Source organism: Staurois parvus, unplaced genomic scaffold, assembly GCF_062004578.1.
Source record: "Staurois parvus isolate SC_StPar_1 unplaced genomic scaffold, SC_StPar_1.0 ptg001252l, whole genome shotgun sequence".
Lineage (NCBI taxonomy): Eukaryota > Metazoa > Chordata > Amphibia > Anura > Ranidae > Staurois > Staurois parvus.
Window position 1 is genome coordinate 2,822,818 of NW_028319048.1, and position 23,989 is coordinate 2,846,806.

Below are 23,989 nucleotides of genomic sequence, written 5' to 3' on the forward strand. Positions count from 1 at the left end.
AAAATATTACTAATAATAGTAACAACATCAACAAAATAATAAAATTATTATTATTATTCAAAATATAATTTACCACAATATTTGTAACAGCAATATTAATAATAATAACTACAAAAGGAAAATATTATTATTATTATTCACAATGTATTCAACAGCAATATTTTACCAAGAAAATTAATATTAGTAAAAATAATATCAACAACAAAAACAACAACATAATAAAATTATTATTATTATTCAAAATATAATTTACCACAATATTTGTAACAGCAATATTAATAATAATAACTACAAAAGGAAAATATTATTATTATTATTATTCACAATGTATTCAACAGCAATATTTTACCAAGAAAATTAATATTAGTAAAAATAATATCAAAAACAACAACAATAATAATATTAATATAATTAGTAGTAATTATTATTATTATTATTATTATTCAACACTTTTTTCCCAAAAATTCTTTATTATCCACTTACAGACCTCCTGCCCGCATTACATACCTGTACGTCACTCCCATCATCTGAGTTCAGGGCACCCCTCCCCGATCGAACAGGATTTTTTACAGCAAGTTTCAGCCAATTATTCATGGCTGAGACCTGCTGATCAGCTATGTCCAATCACAGCCCAGAGCACTGTGTTGACAAACAACACAAACCTCTGTACAAAGGGAGTGATCTGTGTGTTTCTTCTCCCTGCAAAGGGAAAAGAAGCAAACAGATTTCTAGTAAAAAGCAGCACACGTTACACACATGCAGGGGCGGACTGACCATTTGGAAACTCGGGCACTGCTCGGGGGCCCGGGGTCAGTAGGGGGCCCCATGAGATGCCCTGATACCTTATTCATAGGCTTTTTTGAGTTTGGGCAAAGACACAGGGGCCCCATGATCCCCTATAGCCCGGGGGCCCCATGAGTTGTCAGACTGCCCCTGCACACATGAACACGTGTTAGGCACACACTTAACCTCTTGATCACTCTAAGATGTTAACCCCTTCCCAGCCAGTGTGATTAGTACAGTGACAGTATGCAGTATTATCACGGGTAATGTGATGTCAGTGTCAGTTAGTCTCTCTCTCACCCTGTTTCAATTAGTGTTGCTGCACTATCACTGGGGGATTGAATTACTAAAGGCAAATAGGTTGTGCACTGAAAGTGCAGTTGCTCTAGAACCGAGGAACATTCAAGGAAAATAAAAATAAAAACAGCATTTTTTTCTTGCACATGATTGGATGAAAGAAACCAGCAGAGCTTCGCCTCATTTCAGAGCTTCCCCTCGGATCTAAAGCAATTGCACTTGCAGTGCGCGGTATATTTGCATTTAGTAAATCAACCCCTGTGAGTTGCTGATCACCGCCATTACTAATATCCTAACAGATCCAGTATATCATAGATTGTAGACGCTATAACTTTCACACAAACCAATTAATATTCACTTACAGATTTTTTATTTACAAAATACATTTTGCCCTACTTTTATGAAGAAACATTTTTTTATATGTTTTACAGCAGAAAGTAAAACATATTGTCCTTTTTTTCAAAATTTTTAATGATAAAAAAAAAAAAAAAAAAAAGCAGTGATGATCAAATACCACCAAACGAGAGCTCACATTTATATGAAAACATGATGGAAATTTCAAACGCATACAATGTTGCATGACTGTGCAATTATCAGTTAGTAGTAGCAAGTAGTGCAGTGCTGAATAGCAAAAAAATGGCCTGGTCAAGAAGGTGGGTAAAACATTCTGGAACTCTAGTGGTTATGCTAGTAAAAAATATGTCTGAGACCATCTTAACCCTCTAAAATCAAAACATTTATAAAACAGACACAACTGCACGCAGGGTTACCCAGGATTAAAGTAAAATAGATATAAATGAGCAAAATGACTAAAATAACCGTATTGAAAGGTCCTCTTATTCTTTATACATTAACTTTCAATAATGATGACAAGGTAAAGAGCGAAGGATCACAGATACAGATGTTCCATATGGAGACCTAAAATGTATTCTTTCCACACAAATTGTTTTATCATTTTGCAATGACATATTTGTTCTCTTAGATTAGTTGGAGTTCTAGTCCTGGAGTTCTGGGTGCAAACCAAGGACTTTGTTCTACCAGACTTGCTGTCCAGCGAACTCCTTGCCAGTTTAAACATCTTTAACTATTTCTCTTGTTGTCACAGGCAATGGAAGTACTCTCCAGAATGGAGAATGATTTTTTTTTTTTTACAAAGAACTCTCCATTTTTTACTATTATTATTATTTTTTTAATTAAAGGTTTTGATTTTTTGTTTACAAACGATTTTATTGAATGAAAGTAGACAGAAAAACAACAGCACATTTTCAAATAATATTTACAGCAAAAACAAGGCACTTTTGAAGAGTACAATTCAGAAAAGTATATTATAGTAAGAAAGAGAAGAAACAGAAAAAAAGTAGATTGCAAGTACAAGAAATATGTTAATGATAAGATAGGTTGAATGATACTTCTGTCAACAGTATATGTCAGTCATTTTTCACTGGAGACGTTGTTAATCATGCAATAAATGTCTATAGTCCCTCCATGATTCCCATTTTTTATCAAATAAGTGCATCTTATCCAACAGTGTATAATGAATGCGTTCCATGAGTATTACAGCATCAATTCTGCATAGAATGGAGGCCAAAGGTACAGCAGTGAACCTCCAGTGTAAGGCAATAGACCATAAAGTGGCAATACATATAGTATGTATCAATCTCATGATGGCATCAGGGACCCCTGGGATATGAGCCCCCAATAGACAGGTCTGTATAGATAAGCGTACTGAGGTACCCTCCAGTGAGGTAGCCACCTCGGATATCCTGCGCCAAATCAAAGATATGGACGGGCAATCCCAAAATATATGTACCAAAGTGCCTGTAAGGCAACATCCCCGAAAACATAGAGGAGACGTTTGTGGGAACAATCTATGTAGTCTTAACGGGGTATAATACCATCTAGTTAAAACCTTAAGGGCCGTCTCACGAACAGAAAGGGATCGAGAACTTTTACATATGTTATCCACCATGGAATCCCAATCCTCATCCGAAAAGGTGGTACCACTATCCTCCTCCCACCTTTGTCGGTACAAAGGAGGCGTATGAAAAAGACAAAGCAAAGATTGGTGATAAAAATTAGAAATAAGACCCCTACCCCTGGGAGAGTCACGGCTGGTACGTTCAAAAAAGGAAACCGGAAAAGACGGTATAAGGCCAAAATGTGATTCAAAAAAGTGTCTAATCTGTCGGTAACGATGGTACTCACGAAGGGGAATATCAAAAAGCGCGCGCAGCATATCAAAGGTAATATAAGATCCTCCTCTTTGAAAATCAGATAATCTGATAAGAGATTGATCATACCACCAACGGAACTGTTGAGGAGAAGAAAAAGCTGGTGCAAAAGTAGGATCACCAAAAAAGGAAATACCGGGGGGAATAGGAGAGACCAAATGTAATTTAAATTTGTATGTGGACCAAAGTGTCAATGAATGGGTCACTATGGAACTATAAAAGGTAGGCGATCGTGAGGAGACCCTGGACCACAAAATACCCGGCAAGTAGAATGGGCATATAGACTGAGATTCAAACTTGACCCATGGGATCTGAGAGTTAATAGTTGTCCATTGTGATAGTTGCGCAAAGCAAGCCGACAGGTAATATAGCCAAAAATTGGGAAGACCGAGGCCTCCAGTCCGTTGTGAGCGGTACAAAATAATTGAGGCAAAACGGGGACGCTTATTACCCCAGATAAAATTGTTTATGGTCCGCTGAAATTGGGTCAGAAACGTTTTTGAGACCGGAACTGGAAGTGCTCTAAAAAGATAAAGAAGTTTAGGTAAAATATTCATTTTAACTGCCGTGACTCTACCCAAAAAGGAAATAGGGTAACCATGCCAAATCTTTAGTAGAGTAGAGAGACGTGATATACATGGTGGATAATTAGCAGCGAACATATCTGAATATCTGGGAGTGAGATTAATACCTAAATAGGATATCTGGTCTGTGGACCAGCGGAATGGAAAAGAACTGCGGAGAGATGCACTTAGGGAATCAGGAATATTAACCGGCATAACCACCGATTTGGTAAAGTTAACAGTAAATAGGTTTTGATTTTTACCTTACTGTGTGCCAATAAACCACTTTTTTTTATTTTCCACGTTCACAGAATTAGTCAATACACTATTGTACATTGCATGGAAATTTGGACCACATCTTTTGGAGTCCCAGAGAAATTGCAAGCCCTTGGTTTGAGATGTAACATTTATAAATATCTGAATGATTGAAGTTAGTATAACGTCACCTCACTCACTAAGCTAAGTAAAAAAATCCTCTCAAAGTGAACATTGGGGGTGATTTACTAAAACTGGAGAGTGCGAGATCTGGTGCAGCTCTGCATAGAAACCAATCAGCTTCCAGGTTTTAATGTCAAAGCTTAAGGCGGAGCTCCAGTCAAACTAAAAACTGTAAAAAACAGCCACTCATCTGTCCCTCGATCCAGCAATGTCCCCACCAGAGCAGTCCTTACTGGCTGTCCTCGCTTCCCGGTGCAGGCATCCCAAGTGTGAGCGATTGTACATTCAGGAACAAGCAACATAAAGTACAAAAAATGTTTTATTAACCAACTATATACAGTACAGTAAGTTACAGGTGGAAACTAGGGCATACTCCCAATTGTAGTGGGCAGAGTAATGGCCACACACAGTGCCTACAATGCACAAGTTCTTCCAGCCCGAGGGAGAACAGACGCAATCAGGATTGTTATAATAAACCGTATCTCACCAGTTACACGAGTTCCGGATGCTTCTGGCCATGCAGTGATGTGGGATTGCTGACAGGTTCACCGGACAGTAGGTGGCAGCATGTGGGGAACAGCAAGATGGTCGCCTAGCAGTTTCCGGGACCAATGTGCAGCTCAAGCAACTGTAAGTGATGTCACGCTGCCTCCGTTCGTAAGTATGAGTTGTACATAAGTAGAATGTTTGTAACTCGGGGACTACCTGTACTCAGAGTCAATGTCATTTATCCCTCTGGGATAGAGCATACTAAGTGCGTCTGATACAACACATACATCCTTCTGAGTCGGGAACATTGGTAAAATATAGCAGCCAGACAGACAGGAGCTGGATGACTGGGGCAGGTTTTGAAAAATAAGAAAGGAAGCCTCCTGCGCTGAAAATGGATCACCCTACCCTAAGCAGCTACCACCTGATCTTCAACCACATAGTAAATAATGTTATACAAAAATGGTGTAGCAATAAAAGTGCTGATATAAACATATAATAACAAAAACGTGCGTGAGCTTAAACCATAACAATCACAGACTGAACTCGTGACCCCCCCACATGTAAAATCCCCAATATGGGGGACCAATTGATAGTGAAATAAGTGATTCCTCGCAGGGGAACACAATTAATAACACATGTGAAAAAAGTGTCCCAATTCAATACATCATGCTGTATAGCAGTCCATATGTTCAATTCCAGAAGTGCAAGTGCATGTGAATGTAACCACAGACAATAAGTGCCACACACTGTGATCTGATATCCGTAAGTGGCCAAAGTGCCTCCTCACCTCCTTACTATGACCACAAGGGCCTGCTCGCTTAGTGGAACTATTGTTTCTGGTTTCATTTTGCTAGTGGGGTATCTTTTGTTGCTGGAGGGATCTTATGTGGCTGGTGGGGTCAATTGCTGTTGGGAGGGATCTGTTGTTGAGGGAGGAAGCTATTGTTGATGGCTGCTGGAGGGTCTATTGTTGCTGGCTGCTAGGAGATCCATTGTCTCTGGCTGGGGTCTATTGTTACTGGGGTGGATCTTTTATTACTGGGGGAATATTTTGTTGTGGGGGTCTATTGTTGCTGGGGAGTCTATTGCTGCTGGCTGCAAGGCATCTATTTTACTGCTTTTCTTGTTATCATTGACAAATTCCATACAGATACTTAGGACCACAAAATTATACTTGCTTCTGTATTCTCTAAACGGAGCTGTAGTGTGAGGTGGATAGGGGACAGAACCAAGGGACGGTACTTGGAGGTGGGTGGGGGACAGAACCAAGGGACGGTGCTTGGAGGTGGATAGGGGATGGAACCAAGGGATGGTGCTTGGAGGTGGATAGGGGATGGAACCAAGGGACGGTGCTTGGAAGTGGGTGGGGGGGGGGCGAAAACAAGAAGTGACTCAGAAGTGGGGGGTACCTGCACCCATTCTTTGAAAAGAAAACCCTTTAAACACAATGGTCTTTAAAGGGACTGAATACCGAAACTGAACTTTTTGCATTAGAATAAATACGGAAGTTTACAGTAACTTTATATACATTTTTATAAATTGTCAAAATCATGAAAAATGCGCTATAAAAAGCACAAATTCTCTCCCAGTTCTAACCTATTAGCTAACAGCCAAAAGGAATACACACCCTGGTATTCACAAAGCGAACACAAAAATATCAGCAATAGTTAGTGAAACCTCTCATATATTAAAGTTATTATATCCAATTCCCTTCACATACAATGTAGTGTAATACTTAGATGAATATAACATATATGATATGATGACATTCAAAGATCTCAATAGTGAAGTCTGTGATCAATAAATTATCCTTTATATTCACCAAAGTCTTCAACTCCCAGAAAATATTCCACCAGTGTGCTCTGTGGGCTTTGGGAAAAAAAATAAAGGCTCCCCAGAATGTACTGACCCCCTATAATTGCATTAAGTTGGTCAAACAACGCTTTTTCACCATAGGGTTTGATTAAACAGATACTCAGGTCATCCGCTTCACAGGGTTTGATTAAACAGGTACTCATGTCGGCCTCTTCTCCTAGATTTATCTGGGTTCTCTTTAGGTAGGATTCCCCACATCGCTACTCTTAATTCAACAAATCCATTCTCTTGGCAGATGTAGAAAAATCGGTTTATTATACAAGTTTCATGAGACTTCCCCACAGGTAAGTGTACATGGTCCAGGATGTCCCACCAGGATTTTTCCATGCATATAAAAAGACTAGTCAGGTGCAGAATGAAAAAAATTGTTTTGTTTCATTTCATTTTGAATCTTATTTAAATAATTTAGATTTTTTTTTTTTAATTTGTTTAATTAGTTTTTGGGATTTGATTTGGTTGATTAAGGTCCCATTGACATTGTTTGCGTTGGGAAGCTCTGGGCATCCTACCGCAGTGCAGTCCCAATGCAAAGTTAAAAAAACCTTTTGTGTGCAGATCCTTACCTGAGCCCCCTCCGATCCAGCAATGTTCACGATAGCCTTGGCTGTATTGAGACTCTCCCTCCTCATTGGCTGAGACAGCAGCGGGAGCCCATTGGCTTCCACTGCTGCCAATCACAGCCAGTGAATCAATGAGCAGAGAGCAAGAGGGTGGGGCTGAGCCACAGCTCTATGAGTCTTACGGACCCATAGAGCAGCAGCTTGGGAGCGAGCGTGCACCGGTGCCCCCAGCAAGCAGCTTTCTGGAGCACCAGAAGGGACCTGAAAAGAAAAGGATCGGGGCAGCTGTGTGCAAAATCACAGCACAGGGCAGGTCAGCATGACATGTTTTTTATTTTATATTAAAAAGAAATTTAAGTTTTAGTATCACTTTAAAAAATGTCTCAAAAGGACACAGATTTGATGACATTTCGACATGTCAAGACAAAGATACTGCGCAGCGTTCTGGAAAACAAATTCCAGGAATGTTTCTGGCAGCAGCATATTCATCTAGAAAAAAGTGTCACTTCACAATGGGAATACTCTGAAGGTGACATCAGCCGCTATTGTATAGCAATAGTGTAAGCAAACTTTCTTTTTACAGTCCATTTAAAGAAGTAACTCAGCAGCTACCTGCACATTTCTGTATTAACCTCCCTAGCAGTCTGATTATGTCAGTATTTCTGTGCTGAAAGCGGTACATTTTTTTGCATGTAAATATGTATTTTGTTTTATTGTAGGCCTGTAATTTTTAGGAATAACTCCCTGAAATCTGTCTGAACAAGAGTCTAGTAGACATCCCGGGGATGATAAAATTTGAAACACAAAATCATAAATTATAATTTAATAAATAATCAGAAGAATAATAATATAATAATAATAAATGTAATTCAATAATATAATCAAACCGAAAACACTGAAATGTGAAATAGAGCGCCAAGTTCACACATCGCTGAGCTCAGTCGCAGAATCGTTTTCAGTGTCTGATGAGGAATTTCCCCCATAATTCATTATCACCCAATTCTGCAAGTGGTTCTGATTTACTATCGCTGTTCTCTAGCCGGTCTAAAACCGCGTCTGACCTAAAGGGACGCTTTTTGGACGCCATGGACGTTTCCCAGTTTCCAGGCAGAAAGAACAGCAAAAATGCAGGCAGGGCGCCGGACAAAGCACTCGGGACAAAATGTATGTGAAATGGTTGGATACAGGAATGTTTTACTATGTCAAATTTGTTTATTAGAAAATGACAGTTTCTAAAAATGTTCACATTTGCCGCCGGTTCCGGCGCCCGTACGTCCCGACGCTCACAGGGACTGGAACACGTAAGCCAGATGCCGGCATCGGCCGGAGGAGATGGCCGGGGATGCTGCAGGGGACACATTGCGGGAGCGAAGGACAAGGTAAGCGCTGCAGGGAATCCCTGAGCAACGCCGCATGGTAAGCCCGAGTGTAGCTCGTGGTTAACTCTTTTGGTACTGAAACTTTACCCCGAGCTACACTTTGGAATACAGCTAGGGAGGTTAATGCACTGAAGGATAATATACACTATATTGCCAAAAGTATTGGGCGCCTGCCTTTCCACGCAGATGAACTTTGATGGCCTCCCAGTCTTAGTCTGTAGGGTTCAATATTGAGTTGGCCCCGCCCTTTGCAGCTATAACAGCTTCAACTCTTCTGGGATGTCGGACGAGAAGGCCTGGCTCGCAGTCTCCGCTCTAATTCATCCCAAAGGTGTTCTATGGGGTTGAGGTCAGGACTCTGTGCAGGACAGTCAAGTTCCTCCACCCCAAACTGGCTCCTCCATGTCTTTATGGACCTTGCTTTGTGCACTGGTGGGCAGTCATATTGGAACAGGAAGGGGCCATCCCCGAACTCTTCCCACAAAGTTGGGACCCATGAAATTGTCCAAAATGTCACCTTAAGAGTTCCTTTCACTGGAACTAAGGGGCCAAGTCCAACCCTTTAATAACAACCCCACACCATAACCCCCCCCCCTCCACCAAACTTTACACTTGGCACAATGATCTCCATGTATAATACATAAGGGGGGATATGATCTCCATGTATAATACATAAGGGGGGGATATGATCTTCATGTATAATACATAAGGGGGGGATATGATCTCCATGTATAATACATAAGGGGGGGATATGATCTCCATGTATAATATATAAGGGGGGGATATGATCTCCATGTATAATACATAAGGGGGGATATGATCTCCATGTATAATACATAAGGGGGATATGATCTCCATGTATAATACATAAGGGGGGGGTATGATCTCCATGTATAATACATAAGGGGGGATATTATCACCATGTATAATACATAAGGGGGATATGATTTCCATGTATAATACATAAGGGGGAATATGATCTCCATGTATAATACATAAGGGGGGATATGATCTCCATGTATAATACATAAGGGGGATATGATCTCTATGTATAATACATAAGGGGGGATATGATCTCCATGTATAATACATAAGGGGGGGTATGATCTCCATGTATAATACATAAGGGGGGGATATGATCTCCATGTATAATACATAAGGGGGGATATGATCTCCATGTATAATACATAAGGGGGGATATGATCTCCATGTATAATACATAAGGGGGGGATATGATCTCCATGTATAATACATAAGGGGGGATATGATCTCCATGTATAATACATAAGGGGGGATATGATCTCCATGTATAATACACAAGGGGGGATATGATCTCCATGTATAATACATAAGGGGGGATATGATCTCCATGTATAATACATAAGGGGGGATATGATCTCCATGTATAATACATAAGGGGGGATATGATCTCCATGTATAATACATAAGGGGGATATGATCTCCATGTATAATACATAAGGGGGGATATGATCTCCATGTATAATACATAAGGGGGATATGATCTCCATGTATAATACATAAGGGGGGATATGATCTCCATGTATAATACATAAGGGGGGATATGATCTCCATGTATAATACATAAGGAGGGATATGATCTCCATGTATAATACATAAGGGGGATATGATCTCCATGTATAATACATAAGGGGGGATATGATCACCATGTATAATACATAAGGGGGGATATGATCTCCATGTAAAATACATGAGGGGGATATGATCTCCATGTATAATAAATAAGGGGGATATGATTTCCATGTATAATACATAAGGGGGGGGGATATGATCTCCATGTATAATACATAAGGGGGATATGATCTCCATGTATAATACATAAGGGGGGATATGATCTCCATGTATAATACATAAGGGGGGGATATGATCTCCATGTAAAATACATAAGGGGGATATGATCTCCATGTATAATACATAAGGGGGGGGGATATGATCTCCATGTATAATACATAAGGGGGGATATGATCTCCATGTATAATACATAAGGGGGGATATGATCTCCATGTATAATACATAAGGGGGATATGATCTCCATGTATAATACATAAGGGGGGATATGATCTCCATGTATAATACATAAGGGGGGGATATGATCTCCATGTATAATACATAAGGGGGGATATAATCTCCATGTATAATACATAAGGGGGATATGATCTCCATGTATAATACATAAGGGGGGATATGATCACCATGTATAATACATAAGGGGGGATATGATCTCCATGTATAATACATAAGGGGGATATGATCTCCATGTATAATACATAAGGGGGGATATGATCACCATGTATAATACATAAGGGGGGATATGATCTCCATGTATAATACATAAGGGGGGGATATGATCTCCATGTATAATACATAAGGGGGGATATAATCTCCATGTATAATACATAAGGGGGATATGATCTCCATGTATAATACATAAGGGGGGATATGATCTCCATGTATAATACATAAGGGGGGATATGATCTCTATGTATAATACATAAGGGGGGATATGATCTCCATGTATAATACATAAAGGGGATATGATCTCCATGTATAATACATAAGGGGGATATGATCTCCATGTATAATACATAAGGGGGGATATGATCTCCATGTATAATACATAAGGGGGGATATGATCTCTATGTATAATACATAAGGGGGATATGATCTCCATGTATAATACATAAGGGGGATATGATCTCCATGTATAATACATAAGGGAGGATATGATCTCCATGTATAATACATAACGGGGGATATGATCTCCATGTATAATATATAAGGGGGGATATGGTCTCCATGTAAAATACATAAGGGGGGATATGATCTCCATGTATAATACATAAGGGGGGATATGATCTCCATGTATAATACATAAGGGGGATATGATCTCTATGTATAATACATAAGGGGGGATATGATCTCCATGTATAATACATAAGGGGGGATATGATCTCCATGTAAAATACATAAGGGGGATATGATCTCCATGTATAATACATAAGGGGGGGGGGATATGATCTCCATGTATAATACATAAGGGGGGATATGATCTCCATGTATAATACATAAGGGGGATATGATCTCCATGTATAATACATAAGGGGGGATATGATCTCCATGTATAATACATAAGGGGGGGATATGATCTCCATGTATAATACATAAGGGGGGATATAATCTCCATGTATAATACATAAGGGGGATATGATCTCCATGTATAATACATAAGGGGGGATATGATCACCATGTATAATACATAAGGGGGGATATGATCTCCATGTATAATACATAAGGGGGATATGATCTCCATGTATAATACATAAGGGGGGATATGATCACCATGTATAATACATAAGGGGGGATATGATCTCCATGTATAATACATAAGGGGGGGATATGATCTCCATGTATAATACATAAGGGGGGATATAATCTCCATGTATAATACATAAGGGGGATATGATCTCCATGTATAATACATAAGGGGGGATATGATCTCCATGTATAATACATAAGGGGGGATATGATCTCTATGTATAATACATAAGGGGGGATATGATCTCCATGTATAATACATAAAGGGGATATGATCTCCATGTATAATACATAAGGGGGATATGATCTCCATGTATAATACATAAGGGGGGATATGATCTCCATGTATAATACATAAGGGGGGATATGATCTCTATGTATAATACATAAGGGGGATATGATCTCCATGTATAATACATAAGGGAGGATATGATCTCCATGTATAATACATAACGGGGGATATGATCTCCATGTATAATATATAAGGGGGGATATGGTCTCCATGTAAAATACATAAGGGGGGATATGATCTCCATGTATAATACATAAGGGGGGATATGATCTCCATGTATAATACATAAGGGGGATATGATCTCTATGTATAATACATAAGGGGGGATATGATCTCCATGTATAATACATAAGGGGGGATATGATCTCCATGTATAATACATAAGGGGGGATATGATCTCCATGTATAATACATAAGGGGGGATATGATCACCATGTATAATACATAAGGGGGGATATGATCTCCATGTATAATACATAAGGGGGGGGGGTATGATCTCCATGTATAATACATAAGGGGGGGATATGATCTCCATGTATAATACATAAGGGGGGGATATGATCTCCATGTATAATACATAAGGGGGGGATATGATCTCCATGTATAATACATAAGGGGGGGATATGATCTCCATGTATAATTCATAAGGGGGATATGATCTCCATGTATAATACATAAGGGGGGGTATGATCTCCATGTATAATACATAAGGGGGGGTATGATCTCCATGTATAATACATAAGGGGGGTATGATCTCCATGTATAATACATAAGGGGGGGTATGATCTCCATGTATAATACATAAGGGGGGGTATGATCTCCATGTATAATACATAAGGGGGGTATGATCACCATGTATAATACATAAGGGGGGATATGATCGCCATGTATAATACATAAGGGGGGGATATGATCTCCACGTATAATACATAAGGGGGGATATGATCTCCATGTATAATACATAAGGGGGGATATGATCTCCACGTATAATACATAAGGGGGATATGATCTCCATGTATAATACATAAGGGGGGGATATGATTTCCATGTATAATACATAAGGGGGGATATGATCTCCATGTATAATACATAAGGGGGGATATGATCTCCATGTATAATACATAAGGGGTATATGATCTCCATGTATAATACATAAGGGGGATATGATCTCCATGTATAATACATAAGGGGGATATGATCTCCATGTATAATACATAAGGGGGGATATGATCTCCATGTATAATACATAAGGGGGAATATGATCTCCATGTATAATACATAAGGGGGGGGGGGTATGATCTCCATGTATAATACATAAGGGGGATATGATCTCCATGTATCATACATAAGGGGGATATGATCTCCATGTATAATACATAAGGGGGGATATGATCTCCATGTATAATACATAAGGGGGGATATGATCTCCATGTATCATACATAAGGGGGGGATATGATCTCCATGTATAATACATAAGGGGGAATATGATCTCCATGTATAATACATAAGGGGGGGATATGATCACCATGTATAATACATAAGGGGGGGATATGATCTCCATGTATAATACGTAAGGGGGGATATGATCTCCATGTATAATACATAAGGGGGGATATGATCTCCATGTATAATACATAAGGGGGGATATGATCTCCATGTATAATACATAAGGGGGATATGATCTCCATGTATAATACATAAGGGGGGATATGATCTCCATGTATAAATACATCAGTGGTTCACATAGTGAACTCGGTGTAGTTATTCCCCCTGAGGTCATCACAGAGGACAAGGGGGCGCTCTTTACGTCTGGAGGAAAAGAAATGTAATCTCCAAACATGGAAAGGTTTCTTCACAGTGAGAGCTGTGAGAATGTGGAATAGACTCCCTCAAGAGTTGGTTGTGGCCAGCTCAGTGGATTGCTGTAGGAAAGTCCTGGATTGTTTCTTGGATACACAGAATATAACTGGATGTAACATTTATAGGTAAAGTTGATCCAGGGAATATCCGATTGCCTCTCAGGGGATCAGGATAGAAAGATTTTCCCCTGCAGGAGCAAATTGGATCATACTTTGGTGGGTTTTTTTGTCTTCCTCTGGATCAACTGTGGGTATAGGACTTTTTTTTTTTGTAATGGTTGAACTGGATGAGCTTTTGTCTTTTTTTCAGCCAGACTAACTATGTAACTACTCCCCTTGATTTTATGGAGGTGTTTTTCTAGGAAGATTTGTACAATTTGATTGAGGGCCAAAGCAATTTACATGCACAACAATATGTCGCTACAAACCCAAATTCAGCTCTTGCCAGACAATTTGGATAGAAACCAATTATGGTTTCTGAATTTAAATTTTTTTTTTGCTTAACTCTCAACCTGCCTATTACAAAAAAGAATGAGTTGCAGTCCTATTGGTCCACAGACCTGATTCATCATATGCCTGTGTGCTCTGCTACCATGGCCAGGCATAGATATGAGACGATAATGAGCTTCATGCATTTCTGTGATTCCACTACTAAAATACCACATGACTTCATATTAAAATCTGGATTTTAGCAACTAAGCGATGTCTTACCATATACTCAGGTGCGCTAGGATGCCACTCACTAAATTGTTCATGTTTGAAGTTCGCGGTCAAACATTCTGTAGGTTCGGATATTCAACTGCGAACCGAGCAGGGGGGTGTTCGGCTCATCACTACTGATATGGACTGGATCATGTCATAGGAACGTAAGGATGCCCCATCGCTTGATGGAAATGAAAGTAATCGACCTACAGAGGACTGAACACAAAGACACCCCGAAAATCAAAGTAGAAATATGATACAGCAGGCGAGTCCATTTTGCTGAAATGTCATTGCAGCAACTCAGAATGGTCCTCAGTAGTCTGTGTGGCCCCCACGTGCTTGTATGCATGCCTGACAATGTCGGGGGAGGCTCCTAATGAGACCACGGATGGTGTCCTGTGGTATTTCCTCCCAGATCTGGATCAGGGCATCACTGAGCTCCTGGACAGTCTGAGGTACAACCTGGTAGCGTCAGATGAACTGAAACATGACATCCCAGAGGTGTTCTATTGGATTTAGGTCAGACAAGCGTGGAGGCTATTCAATGGTATCAATATCTTCATCCTCCAGGAACTGCCTCCATACTCTCCCCACAAGAGCACGGGCATTGTTGTGCACCAGGATAACCCAAGACCCACTGCACCAGCGTAGGGTCTGACAATGGATCCAAGGATTTCATCCCCATACCTAATGGCAGTCAGGGTACCATTGTCTAGCCTGTAGAGGTCTGTGTGTCCCTCCATGGATATGCCTCCCCAGACCATCACTGACCCACCATCAAAACAGTCATACTGAACCATGTTACAGGCAGCAGAACGTTCTCCACGGCTTCTCCAGACCCTTTCATGTCTGTCACATGTGCTCAGGGTGAACCTGCTCTCATCTGTGAAAAGCATAGAGTGCCAGTGGTGGACCTGCCAATTCTGGGGTTCAATGGCAAATGTCAATCGTGCTCTATGGTGCCGATCAGTGAGCACAGGATCCACTGGAGCACAGGTATCCAACTGGCGGCCCTCCAGCTGTTGCCAAACTACAAGTCCCATGAGGCATTGCAAGATTGACTGTTACAAGCATGACTCCCAAAGGCAGAAGAATGATGGGACTGGAGGGCCACCAGTTTTATACCCCTGCACTAGAGACTGTGAAGATGTGGCAGTTTAGTTATCTGACGCTGTGCTCTTTCTGCCTAAGTATGGATGTGGGACATTATTATAATTTGCATATTTACATTTACCTTGTAGGGTTTTCTATATTAATATACTCATTTAGGATAGGCAGTAAGATTTGCCAAAAAAAGGATTATATGTGCAAAAATAGTACGTGGGCCTTCAGCAATATAGTCAATCATTATATAACTACGGGAAAATGGCGCCCAGCTAGCATATATAAGTACAGTGGAGTAGGTGATGATCCAATCATTCCCCTTGAAAAAGTCACGTGCCCTGTGATGAAAAGCGTTGGGGCGGGGCTTGGATTACATCACCACGTCCATATGGAAATCAGTCTGAATAGCACACAGAGGCAATTATGAACATTGCTATATCTATCCATTGGATGTATACCTCAGTGTGGGCTGGCACCCTATACATGTGAGTGCAATATGTTTGTTGGTTTTATTAATAAAGTATAATAAGGATAAGACACTATCTACAACATTCTTTCATGTCATGGGGTGGAGCTGAGAGGAGGAGGAGATATGTATGAAACATTGGAGCATTAACTGGAGAGGAGGAATCGATTTCGGTCCTGTTGGCAGGACCAAAAAGCAGTGTTGACCGAACACTTGGTGGGAGGTCATATTTTTAAGATGAGAGTTCACCTGGTGATGGTTTGGCACTGGAATTCCTGTTGAATATTTCTACACGGAGGTGAAGTTTTGTTTTGAAGCACGTTTCCAGTTCACAATTGGATCTATATTTGGACTCTGTGTTTTGAGATTGGGACATTTGTAATTGGCACTAAATACATATACATGCGTTAATTTATATGCAATATATTATGGTATTATATTAGTTATAGTATGTGGAACATTTCATGATGTTTAGGATCACATTTGTTATGGTGAGACTAGCACAGCACTATTTTTGATATATTGATGTCAGGCCCTCAGGCCCCCCTCATGAAGTCTGTTTCTGATTTTTTGATCAGAGACATTCACACCATGGCCTGCTGAAGGTCATTTTGTAGGGCTCTGGCAGTGTTCATCCTGTTCCTCCTTGCACAAAGGAGCAGATACCGGTCCTGCTGATGGGTTAAGGACCTTCTATAGCCCTGTCCAGCTCTCCTAGAGGAACTGACTGTCTCCTGGAATCTCCTCCATGCTCTTGAGACTGTTCTGGAAGACACAGCAAACCTTCTGGCAATGGCACGTATTGATGTACCATCCTGGAGGAGTTGGACTGCCTGTGCAACCTCTGTAGGGTCCAGGTATGGCCTCATGCTACCAGTAGGGACACTGACCCTAGCCAAATGCAAAACTAGGGAAAAACAGTCAGAAAAGATGAGTAAGGACAAAATGGGGTTTATTTACTAAAGCTGGAGAGTCCAAAATCAATGGGGGTCATCCCATTGTTGCCCATCTAGTGCACCTGTTTTTTCATTAACACCAAAGCAGCTGAAACTGAATAACAACCCCCTCTGCTACTAAACTGACCAGATTCATATCCCAGGAGTTTCATTGACTTGATGCTACACTCTGATTAAAAAGTCTTCTTTTCACTTTTTTGAGCCGTGTATAACACGTTTGTAATTTACAAAGCAACTGGATGAAGTGTATCCTTCCTAAAATTTCAGGAAGAGATCATCATGGCCCTTTTGTATCCAGAAGGCACTGTGGCCCAAATCCGCAACATGGGAGGCATTTTCCGGATGTCCTCTCTGGTACCCCAACTCGAAGGTCACCCCAAAGAAGATGTCGTGTCTGTAGCAGACACGGAATAAGATTCAGCACCCATTTTTTTTGTCCCTCCTGTCCTGGCCAACCTGGTCTCTGCCTCAAGAACTGCTTCTGTTGCTACCACACTGTAGTAGAGTATTAGTATAGGGTACAGCATATGGCACAGTCTAGGGCACATATTCACCATTCTCACACAGGGTCTTGAAAGATGTTAAATAGTCAGGAAACTGTCTGCCACATTTTGAGAGACCCAAAAATCAGAGGCTGTTCTTAAAAGTTTAAAAAAAAAAGGGGGGTATATCCTTCTGGCTTCTGGAATGGCAGCATTCTAAGGAGCACTGGTCTTCACAGCATCTACCCTCGGCAACGGTAGTGTTTGTGAGCATTGTCCTCCAGAGGCTCACTAGGGTGCCCACTGCCAACTGCCAGCTGTGATGCCCAAAAGAGGTAGCACTGCCGCTAAAGCTGACGGATTTCTTCCAGGTGCCAGGAGAGTGGGAAACCCAAGATGGCCCTGACCCATCTATGTGCACCTCAGCAGTGGAGGACTCTGCCTCAAACACCAGTGGTTCCTCCACCTCCACCAACACTGCTATTCACTTGCCTGTGACCAGCTCTGGAGAGATCTCTGCCCAGACAGTCCATCCACCAACAGCTCAGCCAAACTTATGAAAGCTAGAAAAGGACTCCCACAGGATGATAACATTAAGGGAAATGACTCCCAGATTTTTCAACCACAACATCCCCCTCTTGAGCATTTTGCAGCATCTACTCAGTCTGTGTGAGTATCTGATCTCAAAGGAATGTTGATTTCATTACGTGATTCTTTACATATAGATATGGTGGCAAAGATTAATGCTGACGTACAACATTCTTCTTCTTATTATTATTATACAGGATTTATATAGCACCAACAGTTTGCGCAGCGCTTTACAAAATGAAGGTAGACATCACATTTACAATACAATTTGGTACAAGAGGAAACAGAGGGCCCGGCTCGTTAGAGCTTACAATCTAGGAATAACATCTACAAGGCCGAGTGGTGCACATGGAACATGAAATGGAGGATGTATTTATCACCCATAATAGTCTGGTGGATACATGTAAAGAGCAGCAGGCTGAGTTGAAGGCCATTCAAATTAAATTGGCTGATTGGGAAGATAGATCCAGATGCAACATCAAGTTTAGAGCGATGCTTGAGTCTATCTCCACTGCTAAACTCTATATATTTTTGCAACTATTGCACACATTGGTGCCCGACCTACAGAAGTATGAGGTAACCACAGATTACCAAAACCTCATTATCTCCCAGATGCAGTCCCACATGATGTTCTAGCAAGAATATATTATTACCATGTAAATGAAAAAGCAATGCAGGGACTGGAACATGACGATGTGAGGCAGCAGAGCGTGGGAGCTCCGGACGCCCGTCATGAGCTCCATGAGGGATAACCCTTACAGCCTACCTGGGTCCTGCCCGTGCTGCTGTTGTGGCTCTGTCTCCCATTGGTGGCTGGTGGCAGCAGAGGGTCCCTGGCAGTGCGTTCCGGTCAGCCTCCTGTGAGCTGTGGAGCCAGCGGGAGGCCTGCGGGGAGCTGGAAGTGGTGTGGAGTGGTGGCTGAAGTCCCAGATGCCAAGGAAGAGCTGAAGGAGATTGAGGATAAGGAAGCAGCGGCACTTAAAGGGAGACCCCTAGGTCACTTCTGGCATGCGGAGATACCCCAGGACCCCTGATCAGTGGGGACCCTCAATAGCATACATCCTACTCCAGGATCCCAGCCTGGAAGGTCAGACCAAAAGGAAGGAGCGACAAGGGTTGGAGTAGTAGTGCACCTGCAGCACGAAAGGTGATAGTGAGTCGCCGCAGGTAGCGGTAGAAATCTTTCAAAGAACTATTGCCTGTGCAATAGAGACTGTTGGGACTATTGTGTGGAAAGTGAAGAACTTATTGGAGGGTCCTAGGGGGTCTTGGGGGTCGGTGAATCTATTCCTATATATAAACAAGATAAGAAGGGGCGTTTGGGTCTCTAAAATGAGGGCTATTTTGGGGCTAGTACTTTTTAGAACAGAGGAAACCTAATTGCAAACCCTTGAAATGAAGATTAGAACGATTACAGGGGGGGCTCAAAAACCCCCCAATCAAATGCAAACACAAGCACAATAAGAAAATACATGCCCATGCAAAACAAAAACCCAGAGACCCAAGCCCGGGAGAATCAGCATGAGGGATTTAAAAAATCTGAGGGTGATAAATCCAGACTTTCACTCAAGACACTAGAAGAGAACCAGAATAAAGAATACGCAAACTCGGAAAGTGTAATGGAACATGGAAATGTGGAACAGCAAGGACACACATCACAATCACTTACAAAAACTGAAATGGCAGAAATGTTCGTGAAACTAGAGATATCCGTGAAAAAGGAGATCGGGAGATTTGCACTGATCTGGGTCAAATATTAACCCGGAGGAGAAAACTGAGGGATATGCACAACAAATCAATACATTGGAATTATAAGATGAAGAGATGAGAGAAGAGAGAAAGATATCATTCATCATAGAAGATCAGGAGAACCAAAATAGAAGAAATAATCTAAGGATCAGAGGTCTACCAGAAGAACGGGACAGCAAGAAGATCTACAGGAGAAAGTGGAGAGAATCTGTAATCCAATTATGGGAAAACCAGCGGTAGAAAAATTGAAAATTTAAAGAGTGCATAGGGTTAGATGGCCAAAGGGAATATTGGCAAACAAATCCCAGAAACAGGGAACGAATAGTCATGGAGGCAAGTATGGGAGGAGGCAGAGAAGGAGACAGATGAGCTAGTTGAGCTAGTGGGCAGGAGGTCTTAGGAGGAATGAAGAGAATGCTAAGGTTGGTATTTTGAAATCTGGTTAGTGATGTATCTGGAGGAAGACTTGCGGATGGCTTTGTAAGTTGTTGCTAGTATATTTTATTTAATTTGTTGGGTGAGCGGAAGCCAATGAAGGGATCAGCAGAGAGAGGTAGCAGATATTGAATGGTTGGCAAGGTGGAAGAATACAGAGAGGAACAGCCAGGAATTGTCATTTACCAGCGATTTACATTTGTCTGATTGAGGGCCAGTTCACACTACATGCAGTCCAGTGCGTTTTTTTTCTGCATCAAAAATGCATGCACAGTGTTTTCCTTGTATTCCAATCTCCCTGGTTCACACCAGTGCTTTCAGTTCCAGTCAGTTTCTGGTGCAGAAAAAATAAAGTAGAACATGCTGCATTTATTCTGCACAGAACCGAACTGTAACACAGGAAACTGCATCAAAAAAGCACAGGAACTGCCTGTGGTGGGAACTGTAAACAAAAACGTATCTGGAATGCATCTGGAGTGTGTTTCTGTAGTGTGAACTGGCCCTGAGTTTTTGGAGATTGTAGCTGCTACTGATCATACGCATCACAGTCACTCTAAGCTACACAATTCTATACCATTCTGTTTTTTTGTTGTTGTTTTTTAACCCCTTCACACCTGAGGGTAAAACAAATCTTAAAGCCTAAGCAAAATTTTACAACGTTGACGTGTGATATTAATACCGTACATGTCATCACTACTACTTTGTACATCTGGGAGGATTATACCGCATTTTTTTTCAGGACAAATTGGGCTTTCATTTGGTGGTAAATGCTAATGGATATATCCTGATTTTTTTTTTTTATAACGATTGTTTTTTATTGGTCATTTGAGTGTTTACAAATCTGTAATACATTATTGCGACAATACTGTTAATTGTTGTAAAGGATATAGATAACAGATTATGAGTATATTAAACATCTTACACAACTTTGCTTATAAACAATGTGACTTTGTAGTCATTACTGTCATCAATACATTTCTTTTTTTGATGAGTATGCATTGTTTGTTTGAAATATTCAGTAAATCATTAGTTTAGAGAAGAAAGGAAGGTTGTGAGAAGTGGAGATTAGAGAGAAGTAGAATAAAGAATGAGATTTGAAATTATTACATTTTTGAGATAATAGGGTGATAATAATAGAGTGGAGTAGCTGTATCTCTAGTGGCGTTTTGATTGGTACATCTTGTAGTTTCTTATGTAACGGTACATCGATGATCTTTGAGCCATAAGTCCCAGTGTTTCCAGAATTTATCAGATGAGTTGTGTATTTGAACAAAGGTTTTTTCAAAGGCTGTGTTTTCTGATTTTTTTTTATTATCATAGGATTATCATATCAAAGGAAAACTTGCCCAAAATAGTAAAAAAAAAATATTTTTCTTTTAATTTAGCTGTATGTTTCTTGTTACTACCATAACCTACCACCAAAGAACAATCCAAAATAAATTCTCCAGCTCTTGAAAATTGCAGCGTTACCATATATGTGTATGTTATTTGTTGTTTGTACCTGTAGTACAACCCAGAAACAATAGTGCGCATTTTTTTTTTCCTAAAACACACTGACACTAACTGACACTGATACCAATTTAAAAAAAAATTAAATAAATCTTGACTTTTGACCCTGACCTTGACCCAAACATTAACCCTGGCACTGAACTAGATCAAATCTTGATCTAGGTATTTTTTCTTTAATTTTTAATATTTATTTACAAATAGTTGTTTTTTTTTTTTTTTTCTCTCTCTGCATACAGTGTATCTCTCTCCTCCATTCAGAGAGAAAACAAAAACAAGGTTGGCGGACTTCAAAGTGACTGATCACTGGGATAGCCAGTCAGAGGCTATCACAGCGATTATCTGTTCCAGAATTGGTAGTCCCGGGTCCCGATCATTAGAACGAATCCCGGGGCTCTCAGTGCCACTCCGGTCTTTGTGCTGGAGGCTCGCTGTGCGACGCACTCCAAGCACAAAGAAGGGTACGCAAATATGCGGCCCCACGGAAAAAAGCCAAGTTCTGTGAGGCATATTTGTGTGACGTCGGCGTCAAGGGGTTAATCTTCCTCACTTGTTATTGGTGGGGCCACAATAGGTTATTTCCTCAATAGTGAGCTGCACCCTGGTGATCACTGATTTCTTCCATGAAAAATTCGAAAGACCTCCTGCGCTTAAATGGAATCCTACCCTCAAAAGCTGCTGACACTAACCTTATACCCAAATAAGTGAAAAGTCAATTAAAATAAACAGTGTAGCGCTAGTAACACTAAAAAAAAATTATATATATATATATATATATTTATATATATTAAGTGAATCAGTGATTACAATACACAAACTGAATACACATCCCCTAAATATATATACCCGGGATGATGAACAAATGAATAAATAATAGTGTCATGCGTGAATTCCCTCATGGGCAATATCCAGTGCATAGGGTGACAAATACAATCTTAATTCAATATTGTGAAAAAACATACTAGTGCACAAAATTGGTGAACAAATAATCAATTCCAAAGTCCAAAGAATATAATAATAATAATGCGATGCTTTGTGGTGGTCCTCCCACTTCACTCTTCATGCAAAAGTAATGTGCAGTGGGCGTGATTCGCACGTGCCAATCCTTTAACAAATGCCCCCTCGCCGCCTTACTTAGACCCCACAGGGCCAGCACGCTTTGTCAGAATGGGTTCCTCTCAGGATTTCCCCTCTCGTCTCCAGCCTCCACCAGACTAGCAGCCAGCTCCTCCCAGGGTCATAATGAGAAACAAGCAGAGACCCTCCATAGTGCAACCGGTTTTATTAGATCAAATTTTAGATAAAAGAATTCCACTCATATTACCAACAACTTTTTTTCCAGCTTCCTACCACATGCTATGGGTGTACCACCACAAAGCATCGCATTATTATTATTATATTTTTTGGACTTTGGAATTGATTACACTGTTCAACAAATTTTTATTTTTTGCCAGTTTTGGAAACAAAAGGATCCATTTCTTAATGAATTTCACATTCTGAGTTCAAATATAACAATGAAATGTGTCAATTGGCTCTAGTTTTTCTGTAAACGGAAAGTTTTCTACTATAGGCGTAATGACTACATAATGCACAATAATTATATAGATAGATGTCTTTCCACAAATATAAAGCAAGTGATATGACTACATAACAAAGCCTAAATGGCATAATATATTGCATAGGATTACCAAGAAAAATTATAGCCATAAGCTAAGTTGAATCATTTTAATACTTAGGATTCTCACTAGTTTGGTCTTCAGTTTGTGTCGGTTTTGCTTCTCTTGGCTTTTCTCTTGTATTCGAGGAAAGGGCTATCTCTTACAACTGCACGTGACTACACGCTTCAGGTTCTTCCTCACTTGACTCAACCACGAAGG